This window comes from Capra hircus, assembly GCF_001704415.2.
Source record: "Capra hircus breed San Clemente chromosome X unlocalized genomic scaffold, ASM170441v1, whole genome shotgun sequence".
Taxonomy (NCBI): Eukaryota; Metazoa; Chordata; class Mammalia; order Artiodactyla; family Bovidae; genus Capra; species Capra hircus.
The window spans coordinates 42877326-42892668 of NW_017189517.1; the positions used below are offsets into that span (position 1 = coordinate 42877326).

At 36.7% G+C, this 15343-nt stretch overlaps 1 pseudogene; it reads left to right on the plus strand.

Annotated features, from left to right (window-relative positions):
• The first annotated feature begins 1921 nt into the window (after window positions 1-1921).
• Window positions 1922-2532, plus strand: LOC108634444 (annotated as a pseudogene).
• The last annotated feature ends 12811 nt before the right edge of the window (window positions 2533-15343 follow it).

Sequence of the window (15343 nt, forward strand, 5' to 3'; positions counted from 1 at the left end):
AGTAGAAGAATCCTGCTGGGTGCCCTCACCATAACCCAATTTCCTTCCTATTCGTTCCATGGGAAATGATTACCTGCAGTGTTTAAGCACACTTTTAGACTGATAACTCAGAACTAAACAACTTAAAAAGTATATAGAAATGAGATTTGCAGGATCATTTGAAACATTAGAGCTTTTGCTCAAAGCATTTTTTAAACAAAAGTAATGACTTTTATGTAGTGACTGTAAAGTTTGGAATGCAGAAATTCAATTCTGTTGTCCTTGTCACGATATACCATGCATGACTTCTAGATGATATGCCCCATTATGTTGGCATGTATAGTCATTTTAAAACATTCCATTCACATAAAATTATTCTCACAGTTCCTTGAAAACTTAATAGATTTTATTTCCAAAGGCATTTCTAACTAATTTTATAGATGCAAGCTTCAGTAGGCTCTGAAGAGCTCTTGAGATTATTAAGCTTGAAATCATTTGGAGACATAGTTGTGATTCAAGTAAAAAGTTTTCACTATCAGATAGTTTTTTGGTGACCTCTGTGGAAAGAGATGCCAGAGTCTTATTCATGTTCCTGAAGTACAGGTAATTGCTACAGGACAATCACAAAGGGGTAGTTGGCCCCACTTAGTGCCAAACTCAAATAAAAGCCTGGGAGCAGAATCAATCAAAAGCACAGTACAATGCAGCAGCATGGAGAGCTCACATGGCTGTTTCCCACTCAAGATCTGCTCGTTAAAAAGTAAGATTCATTCATTATATGTTCATTTTATTTATGGGTTTTTTTTTTTGCTCTGAAAAGGCTTATAAGTTTGATTAGGCCCCATTATTTTATTTTTGCTATTATTTCTATTGCCTTGGGAATATTGACACCCACCTAAGAAAATATTGGTACAATGTAAGTGAGAGGACGTTTTGCCTAAGTTCTCTTCTAGAAGTTTTATGGTGTCATGTCTTATCTTTAAGTCTCTAAGCCATGTTGAATTATTTTTGTGTATGGTGTGAAAAAGTGTTCTAACTTCTTTAATTTACACGTAGCTTTCCAACATTCCTAACAACACTTGTTGAAGAGATTGTCTTTTCTCCATTGTACGTTATTGATCCTTTTATCAGACCATAGAGATACAAGTTTATTTCCGAGCTCTCTATCCTGTTCCATTGATAATTGAATGGGAGAAAATATTTGCAAATGATGCAAACAACAAAGGCTTAATTTCCAAAATATACACATAGCTCATACAACAAAATAACAACAAAAATCTGATTTAAAAAAAAATGGGCAGAAGATCTAAATAGACATTTCTCCAAAGAAGACATACTGATGGGCAACCGACACATGAAATAATGCTCAACATTACTAAAGAAATGCAAGTCAAAACAGCAACAAGTTATCGCCTCACGCAGTTCAGAATGGCCATCATCAAAATCTGTAAATAATAAATGCTGGAGATAGTGTGAAAAAAAGGGAACCCTCCTATACTGTTTTCAAGGCAAGAATACTAGAGCAAGTTGCTATTTCCTACTCCAGCCTATACTGTTGGTGGGAATGTAAATTGATATAGCCACTATGGAAAAATATATGAAGGCTTCTGAAAAATCTAAAACTAGAGTTATCATATGATTCAGCAATCCCATTCCTGAGCATATATCTGGAAAAGATAAAAGCTCTACTTCAAAAAGATACCTACACCCCAATGTTTCCAATGGCACTATTTAAAATAGCCAAGATATGGAGCTCCAGCTCTTCTGGCCTAGCCAGCCCCCTCCTCCCGTGGAGGGAGAGAGGGAGGCTGGAAGGATGTGCTGAGAGCTCCTTCGTTGGGTTTAGTGAGCTCCCAACCACCGGCCGAGGTCAACAGGTGCAGCTGTCAGCCTGCCTGCCTCAGTTGGGGGCAGAGAGACTGAGGAGAGGAGAGGAGAGGGGATGCAGAGACACGCTGGGCAGCGCATTGCTGAGTCTCACCTGCAGTCCATCAGCAATGTGGGTGAGAACCAGGCCACGAAGGAGGAGGATGAGCTGGGGGAGCTGCGGGAACTGGGCTACCCAAGAGAGGAAGAGGAGGAGGAGGATGAAGAGGAGGAGGAGGAGGACAGCCAGGCGGAAGTTCTGAAGGGCAGCAGGGGGTCTGCTGGGCAGAAGACAACTTATGGCCAAGGTCTGGAGGGTCCCTGGGAGCTCCTGCCTCCTCTGGATGGGCCCCAGAGAGACGGAAGCTCTGAGGACCAAGTGGAAGACCCAGCATTGAATGAACCTGGGGAGGAGCCACAGCGCCCTGCCCACCCTGAGCCTGGCACATAGGCACCCAGCTCTATATCTCCTGGAAGGAAGTGGGAGGAGGCATTGATGTTCTCCAGAAATCCATTCTGTTCACACCTGATTTTGTACCCTGCTTCTCACTTGCTAGGGCTGTGGCTTCTGACTTTTAGAAGACTAAGGCTGGTCTGTGTTTGCTTGTCTTCCCAACTTCGGCTGATGCCCAGAGTCCCTGGCACTTGCTGCCTGATGCCTACCCCTGCCAGTCATTCCCCCACACACCCAGCAGGAGGTGGGATGGGAGAGCTTGCGTTGGGAAATCCAGTAAATGGGGGACAAAGATTCATCCTTCACAATTCTACTCCCTAGACCCTCTCCCCTGGACATAGGAAACCCACAGGGCAGGACCCTAAGATCTGGGCAAAAGGGATACTGAGAACTTGTAAGTGCCCATAGATATTTCTCCATTCCCTGGGCAATTCCAAGTCATCATCCCTTCACTGCCAGGGCCCAGAATTCAGGCCTCAGCTTTTGGTAAATCTTTCCCTTATCACCTGCTCCCCAGCCTGGGTGCCTGGAAGATGGACTGGCAGAGACTGCTTTGTTGCATTTTATGTGTGCTTTGATGCCAGGAATGTCGCCTAGTATAATAAGTCCTTAGTGGGGCACATGGTGGGGGAGCCAAGCTCTCCTTGTCCTCCAGCTGCTCTGTCCCCTTCCCCTCTTCCCTGACTCCCGGCCTGAACCTGTAATAAATCTTTTTTTCAATTAAAAAAAAGAAACAACAACAAAAAAAAGCCAAGATATGGATTCAACCTCAGTGCCCATCAACAGATGAATGGATAGAAAAGATGTTATATATTTATGTGTATATACACATACACACACACACACACACACACACATATATATATATATATATATAAGCTCAAGCTCAGTCACTTCAGTCATGTCTGACTCTTTGCAACACTGTGGAGCCTGCCAGGCTCCTCTGTCCATGGCATCTGACCTGGATCTCTTAAGTCTCCTGAATAACAGGCAGATTCTTTATATAGAATGGAATATTACTTAGCCATGAAAAATAATGAAATAATGCCATTTGCGGCAACATGGCTGTATCTTGAGATTATCATACTAAGTCAGACAGAGAAACACAAATATTGCATGATATCACTTATATGTGGAATCTAAAAATAGGACAATTGAATTTATTTATAAAACAGAAACAGATTCACAGATGTAGAAAACAAACTTATGGTTACCAAACGGGAAATGAGGGAGAGGGCCAAATTGGGAATATGTGATTAATGGATATAAACTATCATATATGAAAAACGTAAACAACATGGATTTACTGTATAGCACAGGCAACCATATTAACATCTTGTAATAAATTATAATGGAAAAGAAAAAAAAAAACGATTTGTTTCAGAGGAAGTTGCCAATGTAGTAAATCTCAGCATTACCAAGGCCATTCTTTTATTTTTCTTAAGTCTTTGAGCAAGAAATAAGTATGTCATAGATTTCTAGGTCATATAGACAACACAAAGATCCTAGAGTTCCAGTTACTGGAATATTTAATTTCCAGTTGATTAGAAAAGATTGTTATATGCCCATGCCATAAGCTAAGATATCAAAATGGTCTGCAGTGGTGACTTTTTTCTGGAATTGTAATTATGGACTGAACATTTTTTTGGAAAGTTTCAAGAATTTTTATTACAGAGTCTAACAGAGATAGATTTGCACTATCTTATTCATTTTCCCAATGCCACTTCATCTTAATATTTTGGTTTTATAGTAAGTTTGAATTATCAGTAGGGCAAGAGCTTTACCAAATATATTTCCTTTATAAAACTTTTGTCATTTTTGGTCTACAGCATAAATGCTTCTTTGATAGCTCAACAGTTAAGAACACATCTGCAATGTAGGAGACACAGCAGGAGCAGTGGGTTTGATCCCTGGATCAGGAAGATTCCCTGGAGAAGGAAATGGCAATCTGCTCCAGTATTCTTGCCTAGAAAACCCATGAACAAAGGAACCTGGTGGGCTATAGTCCAGGGAGTCACAAAAGTGTTGAACATGTCTTAGCAACTAAAACAACTTCCCTATACATTAGAATCATGTTGTCAATTGCACACCTGTACTCTTGGGATTTTATTGTAGTTAAATCTATAGATCAATTTAGGTAGAACAGATCTTCTATTATCTTATTAACAAATAGACTATATCTGTACATTTCTTTTAGATCTTTTCAAAGTAATACTTTCTTTAAAAAGGTTTTACTTTTATTGTATTTTTCCCCTAAATGTCTATGTATTTTTGTTGTTACTGAATGTGACAACTTTAAAATGTTCCAACAGTCGCTGGTCTAAAGAAATAAAATAGGCATTGGTATATTGACCCTATATGCCACAAATATGCTCTATTTTAAATAAATAATAATAATTAGTATATCGACTGCACTGGCCTATGTGCATACATAATCATGTCATCTTTGAATATTGCATTATTGACTTGTGTTTTCATTGGATAATATGTTCTTTATAATACAAATTCTTTGAGTTTTTTGAGACATAAGCTTATAAGAATTGAATTATAATGTATAATCAAATTCATAGTTTTTGGATGTTCATTTTCAAAAGTATGTATTTCCCATTTGGTGAAATTTCTTGTAGCTTCCCAGGTGGCTCAGTGATAGAGTCTGCCTGCCAGTTCAGGAGACACAGGAAATGCAAGTTCAATCCCTGTGTCAGGAAGATCCCCTGGAGAAGGAAATGGGTTCCCACCCCAGTATTCTTGCCTGGAAATCCCATGGACATAAGAGACTGGTGGGCTACATTCCATGGGGTCACAAAGAACCAGACACAACTGAGTAACTAAGCATGCACATGCGTGAATGAAATTTCTTGCAATTTGTTTTATAAATGTCTAGCTCTATTCTTTCAGTTTAGTATAAATAATTCTCTTTTTAAACAAATTTTAAAAATAATACATATTCTTACCATCTTGATGAACAATTCAAGTGACTTAAGATACATTATCTACAAACTTGTATATTTTTGTTTTCTATTTTAGATCTAGCTTATCTTTCTTATCCTATACTTAAAATATTGAACTAATCTTAAATTTCTGGGATAAATCTATTTAGTCATACCATGCCTGTGTGCGTGCTAAGTCACTCAGTTGTGTCTGACTCTTTGAGACCCTATGGCCTGAAGACTGCCAGGCTCCTCTGTCTATGGGATTCTCCAGGCAAGAATGCTGGAGTCGGTTGCCATTTCCTTCTCCAGAGGATCTCTCCGATCCAGGCATTGAACCCTCTACTGCGTTGGTAGACGGATTCTTTACCACTGAACCACCTGGGAAGCCTTTATTAAACTATATTATCTTTTAAAAATATTGTTAGATTCAATATGTTAATTAGTACATGATTTGCATCTATGTTCACCAGAGGCATTGATCTATAATTTCCTTTTATTGTAACAACTTCTTCAGGATAAAACAAAATAAGCTTATAAGATAAAATAAAATATTCTGGAAAGTGTGTTCATCGCCTATACTTTTTTGAAGAGATTTATGGAAAATTGGTGCCATCTGTTTTTAAATGATTGCTATATGGTCTTGGAAGTCACTTTGTGAAGAGGTTTGTGATAACAAATTCAATCTTTTACTAGATATACTAGACTATTAAGAATTTAAATTTTATCTTCTGTCACTTCGTTATTTTTCAAGACAATGCATCCATTTCATCTGAATTGTCTAATTTGTTAGCATAAAGTCTTTTTTTTTCCTTTTTTATTTAATGGATATAGAATCTGCAATGATAAGCCCCATTTCATCCTAATTAATGAGGATGTGTACTCTCTTTCCTTATTACTTATTAGTCTAGCTAAGCAATAGTCACTAAGTCTTTTATGACTCTTTACGACCCATGGACTGTAGCCCGTCAGGCTCCTCCATTCATGGGATTTCCCAGGCAAGAATGCTGGAGTGGGTTGCCATTTCCTTATCCAGGTCTAGCTAAGGGTTTTTAAATTTCATCAATCATTTTGAGTAATCATAGTCTATTTGGCTGTTACATAATTGATTTCTACCCATATCTCCATACTTCTTTTATTTTTCTTATTTTGAATTTAGTTCTTCTGCCTTTGTAATGTAGGATGTTATATCATTTATTTATATCATATATTCTTTATGTATTTAAGCTTTTAAAGCAATGAAATTTCCCCTAAACACTGCTTTATCTGCAAGCAATAAATTTTGACATGTATTAATTTCATTATTTTCAAGTTTGAAACATTTCCGATTTCACTTGTAATTTCTCCTCTAATCCAAGGAGTTTAGAATTCGCTGAGTTTTTCCATAGATGTTTTATTTTTCTTGAGTTTTTGAAATTTTTTGAGTATAGTTGATTTACAAAATTGCATTAGTTTCCAGTGTATAGCAAAGTGAAACAATTATATATATTTATATACACTCTTTTTAAGTTGTTTTTCCCACATAAGTCATTAAAAAGTATTGAGTAGATTTCCCTGTGCTATACAGTAGGTCCCTATTAGTTAGATATTTTATATATAGTAATGTGTATGTGTCAGTTCTAACCTCCCAGTTTAGCTCCCCATTCCTCCTCTAGTGACCATAAGTTTGTTTTCTACATCTGTGACTCCATTTTTGTTTTGTAAATAAGTTTATTTCTATCCTTTTATTTTTTTTAAGATTTCACATATAAGCAATATCATATTATATTTGTCTTTCTCTGTCTGACTTGTTTCAATCATATGACAATTTCTAGGTCCACCCATGTTGCTGTAGAGACATTATTTCATTCTTTTTTGTGACTCATTGATATTCCACTGCATGTATGTACTATATCTTTATCCACTGGCTGCTGATGAACATTTAGGTTGTTTCCTTGTCTTGGTTATTGTTCGTAGTGTTGTAATGAACATTAAATTGTGTATATCTTTTCAAATTATTGGTTGCTCTTAATATAAACCCAGGAGAGTGATTGTAGGATCATATGAAAGATCTATTTTTAATTTTTAAGGAACCTCTACATTGTTATCCGTAGCGGCTATACCAATTTACATATCCATAAACAGAGCAGGAAGGTTCCATTTTCTCTACACCCTCTCCAGCATTTACTGTTTATAGATTTTCTGATGATGGCCATTCTGATAAGTGTGAGGTGATACCTCATTGTAGTTTATATTTGCATTTCTTTTGTAATTGGTGATGCTGAGTATCTTCTCATGTGCTTTTTGGCCATCTGTATGTCTTCTTTGAAGCAATGTCTATTTAGACCTTCCATTCATTTTTTGACTGAAAGAATCAAGGTCCCTGACTTCAGACTATACTGCAAAGCTACAGTAATCAAAATGGTATGGTACTGACACAAAAACAAAAATATAGATGAATGCAACAAATTAGAAAGTCCAAAGATAAATCCACACACCTATGCTCAGCTAAATTATGGCAAAGGAAGCAAGGATATGCATTGTAGAAAAGACAGTCTCTTCAATAGGTGGTTCTGGGAGAACTGGACAGCTACATGTAGAAAATGAAATTAGAAGACTTCCTAATGGCATACACAAAAATAAACTTAAATTTGATTAAAGATCTAAATGTAAAGCTGCATAGTCTAAAATTCTTAGAGGAAAAGATAGGCATAATATTTTCTGACATAAATCATAGAAAGATTTTTTTATCCACTTCTTAGAGTAATGAAAATGAAAGAAAAATAAACAAATGAGACTTAATTAAACTTAAAAGCTTCTGCATAGTAAAGAAATCATAAACAAAATGAAAAAACAATCTTTTAAATTTAATTCTATTGTGATTAGAGAACATATTTTGTATGATTTTAACTTTTTAAAAATAGTTTTTTTTTTTTTTTTTCCTGGCTTCACATTGTCTAACTTGGGAAAGTGATGTGTTATCTTGAAAACAAAATGTATTGTGAAAAGTAAAAGCAGTGATCTTTAAATACTATATAGGCCAAGCTGGTGAATAGTGTTATTTAGATGGTTTATATCTTCACTTTTTGTCTGACTTTTCTATAAAATATTGACCTGGAATAGAAAAAAGAAAAAAACAATAGAGAAAGATAGAGGTTAAATTCCCCAATCATAGTTGTGTTTTTGGCTATTTATTCCTTCAGTTCTGTCAGGATTTTCTACATTTATTATGAGGCTTTGTTAGGAGAGGACTACTTATTTCTGATTGTCAAACTTCATGTTGGATTGACTCTTTAGTCATTATGAAAGAGTCCCTCTTATCTTTTTACACTGAAATATATTTTCTCTGGTATTTATACAGATTTTGTAAGCCTACTGATAGCATCATATCTATTTTTTCTTATCCATTTTTGTTTAAACTATATCTTTATATGTACCATATTTCCACTTTAGATAGTTGCAGTATCTTCTAGTTAGTGACTCCAGTTTACAGTCTTTGGTGTCTCAATGTAATATTTTTCTGCAGATTCTCACATAGGATGTTGTATTTACTTATGTGGGTTTTTTAGTTTGCTTCATTTTTATTTACTTTTTTATTATGAAGTTAAGTGAAAGTCGCTCAGTCGTGTCCAATTCTTTGCGACCCCATGACTATACATTCCATGGAATCCTCCAGGCTAGAATACTGGAGTGGGTGTCCTTTCCCTTCTCCAAGGGATCTTCCCAACCCAAGGATTAAAACCCACGTCTCCTGCATTGCAGGAAGATTCTTTACCAGCTGAGAAACAAGGGAAGCCTGGAGTGGGTAGCCTATCCCTTCTCCAGCAGATCTTCCTGACCCAGGAATTGAACCAGGGTCTCCTGCATTACAGACAGATTCTTTACCAACTGAGCCATGAGGGAAGCCCCCCTATGAACTTTGTTGAAATGTTAATTGTGAGACATTTTGATGTGAGAGTTAAAATGCTTTGCGTTATAAAAGATGTTGATTATTCATGTTGGGTTTTGGGGGGAGGCACTAACAAAAGAGAAAAGTGTAAACTAGGGCTTCAGCTTTGATTTTTATTGTGATAAAATACACATAACATAAAATTTGTCACTTTAAGTATACAATTTTGTAGCATTAAGTGTATTCAGATTGACATGCAACCGTAATCACTGTCTATCCCAGAACTTTTTCATCATAACAAATTGAAACACTTTGCCCCTTAAAAGCTAAACCTCCATTCCATCTTCCACCTAGACCCTGGTAACCACTATTCTACTTTGTGTCTATATGAATTTGACTATTTTGAGTACCTCATACAAGTGAAATCATCTAATATTCCTCTTTCTTTGTCTGACATTTCACTTAGTATGTCTTCAATATGAACGCTCAGATCCTGCCATGTAACAGAATTTCATAATATTCCATTGTATGTATGTATATAAAAATGCTTTTAGCCATTGTTGATGGATAGTGGGGTTGTTTCCACCATTTGGCTAATGTAATAATCCTGCTATGAACATCAGTTTGCACATATCTATTTGAGTCTTTGCTTATTATTCTTTTGTGCATATACGTAGAAAGGAGAATGCTGAATCACACAGTAATTTTATGAGGAAATGCTATACAGCCTTCCACAGAGACTTACCACATTACAATTCCAATAGCAATGCACAAGTACTTCAACTGCTTCACATTCTCAACCCTTATTGTTTTCTTTTATTTATTTTTACTCTAATAGCCATTCTAAGTGGGTTTGACTTGCATTTACCTAATGACTAGCAATGTTGATGATTATTTCATGTACTTATTGGCTATTAGTGTATATTCTTAGGAAAAAAAAGTATACCAATTTTTCAATTCGATTTATTTTTTTGTTCTTGAATTGCATAGACTTTTATACTCTGAGGATAACATTTTTATCAGATATACAATTAGCAAATAATTTCTCCTGTACTGTGGGCTGCTTTTTCGCTCTCTTGACAGTGTCTGTTTTTCTTATGTTGCCCATGATTTTCTTGTCATTTGTTGTCAGTAACTCAGTCTTGTCTTACTCTTTGAAACTTCATGGACTGCAGCACGCCATTCTTCCCTGTCCTTGACCATTTCCTGGAGTTTGCTCAAACTTATGTGCATTGAGTTGCTAATGCCACACAACTATTTCATCTGCTGTCATCCCCTTCTCCTTTTGCCTTCAATTTTTCCCAGCATCAGGGTCTTTACAATGACTGAGCTCTTTACATAAGGTGGCCAATGTACTGGAGTTTCAGCTTCAGCATCAGTCCTTCCAATGAAAATTCAGGACTGATATCTTTTAGGATTGACTGGTTTGATTTTGCAGTGCAAGAGACTCTCAAGAGTCTTCTCCAACACCACAGTTCAAAAGCATCAATTCTTCAGTGTTCAGCATTCTTTATGGTCCAACTCTTACACCATACATGACTACTGGGAAAACCATAGCTTTGACTAGATGGACCTTTGTCAATAAAGTAATGTCTCTGCCTTTTAATATGGTGTCTAGGTTTGTCATAGCTTTTCTTCTCTTCTAAGGAGCAAGCACCATTTAATTTCATGGCTGCAGTCACCATTTGCAGTTATTTTGAAGCCCTTCAAAAATAAAGGCTCTTATTGTTTCCATTGTTTCCCCATCTATTTGTTATGAAGTGATGGGACTGGATACCATGGCCTTAGTTTTCTGAATGTTGAGTTTTAAGCAAACATTTTCATTCTTGTTCCCATTTTTGCATGAAGTGTTCTCTTGGTATCTCTAATTTTCTGAGGAGATCTCTAGAATTTCTCATTCTATTGTTTTCCTATATTTCTTTGCATTGTTCTCTAGGAAGGCTTTCTTATCTCTCTTTGCTATTCTTTGGAACTCTGCATTCAGATGGATATAGTTTTCCTTTTCTTCTTTTCATTTCGCTTGTCTTCTTTTCACAGCTATTTGTAAGGCCTCCTCAGACAGCCATTTCGCTTTTTTGCATTTCTTTTTCTTGGGGATAGTTTTTATCATTGCTTCCTTTACAGTGTTACAAACTTCCATCCATAGTTCTTCAGGCACTCTATCAGATCTAATCCCTTGAATCTATTTGTTACTTCCACTGTATAATTGCAAGTGATTTTATTTAAGTCATGCAGAGGAGAGTGAAAAAGTTGGCTTAAAGCTCAACATTCAGAAAACTAAGACCTTGGCATCTGGTGCCATCACTTCATAGGAAATAGATGTGGAAACAGTGGAAACAGTGTCAGACTTTATTTTTGGGGGCTCCAAAATCACCACAGATGGTGATTGCAGCCATGAAATTTAAAGACGCTTACTCCTTGGAAGGAAAGTTATGACCAACCTAGATAGCATATTCAAAAGCAGAGACATTACTTTGTCAACAAAGGTCTGTCTAGTCAAGGCTATGGTTTTTCCAGTAGTCATGTATGAATGTGAGAGTTGGACTGTGAAGAAAGCTGAACACCGTAGAATTGATGCTTTTGCACCGTGGTGTTGGAGGAAACTCTTGAGAGTCCCTTGGACTGCAAGGAGATCCAACCAGTCCATTCTGAAGGAGATCAGTCCTGGGTGTTCTTTGGAAGGAATGATGTTAAAGCTGAAACTCCAGTACTTTGGCCACCTCACGCAAAGAGTTGACTCATTGGAAAAGACTCTGATGCTGGGAGGGATTGGGGGCAAGAGGAGAAGGGGACGACAGAGGCTGAGATAGCTGGATGGCATCACCGACTCGATGGACTTGAGTTTGAGTGAACTCCAGGAGTTGGTGATGGACAGGGAGGCCTGGCGTCCTGCAATTCATGGGGTCACAGAGTCAGACACGACTGAGCGACTGAACTGAACTGAACTGAATTGAATGGCCTAGTGGCTTTCCCTACTTTCTTCAATTTAAGTCTGAATTTTGTAATTCAATTGGATTTGTTGTCATAGTAAAATCCAATGCCATGAAGATTTTCCCCTACGTTTTCCTATAAGTTGTATGCTTTTAGTACTTTTATTTAAATCTTTGATGTACTTTTTATATGTGGTGTAAGGTAAAATGCTGACCTTCATTTTTTTTTTGCACATGGTTATCTCTCCTTTCCCTTATAGGATTGTCTTGGCACCCATGCTGAATATCACTTGGCAGTGCATGTGTTTATTTCTGGGATCGCTATTCTATTCCATTTCCTCTCTTTATATATTTGTATGCATGTCAAGGACTATATATATATATATATATATATATATATATATATATATATATATATATATATAACGTTTCTAATTACCATGGCTTTGGTTTTAAGATCAGGAAGCATGAGTCTTGCAACTCTTTTTTTTTTTTTCTAGATACTTTTGGTTACACAAGGTCCTTTAAGATTCCATATAAATTTCTCTATTTTTGAAAAAAAAAATTCATTGTAACTTTGATGGCAATCACATTGAATACATTAACTGGTTTGGGCAAAATTACTATTCTTAAAAATATCATCTTACAGTCCATAAACAGAGATGTATTACCAATTGCTTATGTCTTATTTAATTTCCTTCAAAACTGATTTTAGTTTTCAGTATTCGTGTCTTTCACCTTCTTAACTTTATTCCTAAGTATTTTACTCTTTGTTACTATTGCAAATGAAATTGATTTCTTAAATTCCGTTTCAGATTTTCATTCTTAGTGTACAGAAATGAAACTGATTTTTTTTTTGTATATTTATTTTGGGTCTTGCAGAGTGCTGAATTTTTTTATTATTAGTTCTAATAGATGTTTTGCTGCATGCTTTAGGAATTTTAACGTATAAAATTATTTCATCTGTGAAAAGATCATTTCACTTCTTTCTATCCAACTTGGAAGGATTTTACTTCCTTTTCTGGTCGTTCTGCTCTGACTACAACTCCCGGTTCTACGTTGAATGAATGTGGCAGAATTGGGCATCCATGTTTTGTTCCTGATTTTAGGGAAAAACATTTCAAATTTTCACCATTAAGTTTGATCTTAGCTATGGATTTTCCATATACAGCTTTTAGTATATTGAATAATTTTTCTTTCATTACTGATCTGATGAATCATCATGAAATTGTATTGAAATTGTCAAATGTCTTTTCTGTATCAGATGAGAAGATCCTGTGGATTTTTTCCCCCTAAATTCTGTTAGTGAAATGAAGTCACTCAGACATGTCCGACTCTTTGCGACCCCATGGACTGTAGCCTGCCAGGCTCCTCCGTCCATGGGCTTTTCCAGGCAAGAATGCTGGAGTGGGTTGCCGTTTCCTTCTCCAAGGGATCTTCCCAACCCAGGGATTGAACCCGGGTCTCTCACACTGCAGACAGACTCTTTACCATCTGAGCAAATTCTGTTACTGGCTGAGTTAAATTCTGTTAACATGGTATATGATGCTGATTGATGTTTATATATTGTGTTACCTTTGTATTCCAAAAATAAAACACATGCTTATGGCATATGCTCTTTCCAATATGCTGCAAAATTTTATTTCCTGGATATTTATTCATTTATTTAGGCATGACATGCAGGATCTTATCTCCCTGACTAAGGATGAAACTTGTGCCCCTGCTGTGGAAGCACAGAGTCTTAGCCACCAAATCACCAGAGAAGTCCTAGTTAAAGATTTTTTAAAATCAGTATTCAGCAGGTTTATTATTATGTGTCTCAGCATGGATCTCTGGGTTTTCCTACTTGGAGTTTGCTGAACTTATTTACTTATATATTCAATTGTTTTTTTTCAAAAAATCAATTTTAGGACATTTTCAGTCATTATTTCTTCAAGTAATCCTCTGCTCCTTTCTCTCTCTTCTTCTGTGACTTCCATGATGTGTATATTGGTCTACTTGATGGTGTTCTGTAAATTCCTTAAAATCTGCTCACTTTTCTGCATTCTTTTTTCTTTTGGTTTCTTGGACTCAATAATTTTGCAGGTGACCTAACTTCAAGTGTGCTGATTCTCTATTCTGGCTGTTTGAGTCTGCTGTTGATCTTCTCTAGTGAATTTTTCAATTCAATTATGTTATTTTTTAGTTTTACAATTTCTGTTCAGTTACTTTTTATAATTTTATATGTTTTAATATTTTAATTTTATTCATATATCATTTTTTCTGATTTCCTTTCATTGTTTGTATTTTTCTTCCCCTTGTTGGGCATATTTAAGACAGTTGTTTTGGAGCCATTACCTGTTGAAACTGATGTCTGTGATACCATGCAGGGCCCTGTGAGACTCCCGTGTACACCTTTTTTTTATTATTATTATAGGAAACAGCCTTCATTCAGTCTCCATGAGCATCTGAATTCCAATGGGTAGACTCAAATAGTTGTTAATTAGAGAAGAAAGGGCATGTGAAGCCAGACGCTGCTGCTAAGTCGCTTCAGTCGTGTCTGACTCTGTGCGACCCCAGAGACAGCAGCCCACCAGGCTCTCCCATCCCTGGGATTCTCCAGGCAAGAACACTGGAGTGGGTTGCCATTTCCTTTTCCAATGCATGAAAGTGAAAGTGAAGTCACTCAGTCGTGTCAGACTCCTAGCGACCTCATGGACTGCAGCCTACCAGGCTCCTCTATCCATGGGATTTTCCAGGCAAGAGTTGTAGAGTGGGGTGCCATTGCCTTGTGAGGCCAGAGAGAAACAAACCATCAAGAGCAGCCTTGGGGCCTAGTTCTGTTTCCCCGTCAATGGGATATCTTTTTCTATTTCGCTCAAAACTCTGTCTCCAATATTTGATTTGGCACCAGTGTACAGAGAAGTTGAGCTTTTGACATCACCTGTACTTCTTAAGGGATGATTTCTCCCTGAAAATAAGATCTGTTTTACTCCCTTCTGTTTGACGGAGTAAATTTGGAATGAGTTGTTGTCTCCACCTGAATGAGACGTCACCATACTAGGGTAAGTGTGGGACATGGAAGAGTAAAAATGCCATGAAATTTCCTGCCATCTTTTATGTGGGTTTTTCTTAATTGGTGTTTTCTTGGTTGTTGTTTCTTTGACTGCTTACTGCTTATTGGAGTTTCTATAAGATTATTTTATCCAGCTTGGTGGAAGAACAAGATCCTGGAGCTTCCTCATGATATCACTCTTGCTTCTCATCTTTTAATTTTGGAGATCATACAGTCTTATTCGAACCTCAAATTCACATGAGGGCTATCTTGTGTTTGAGA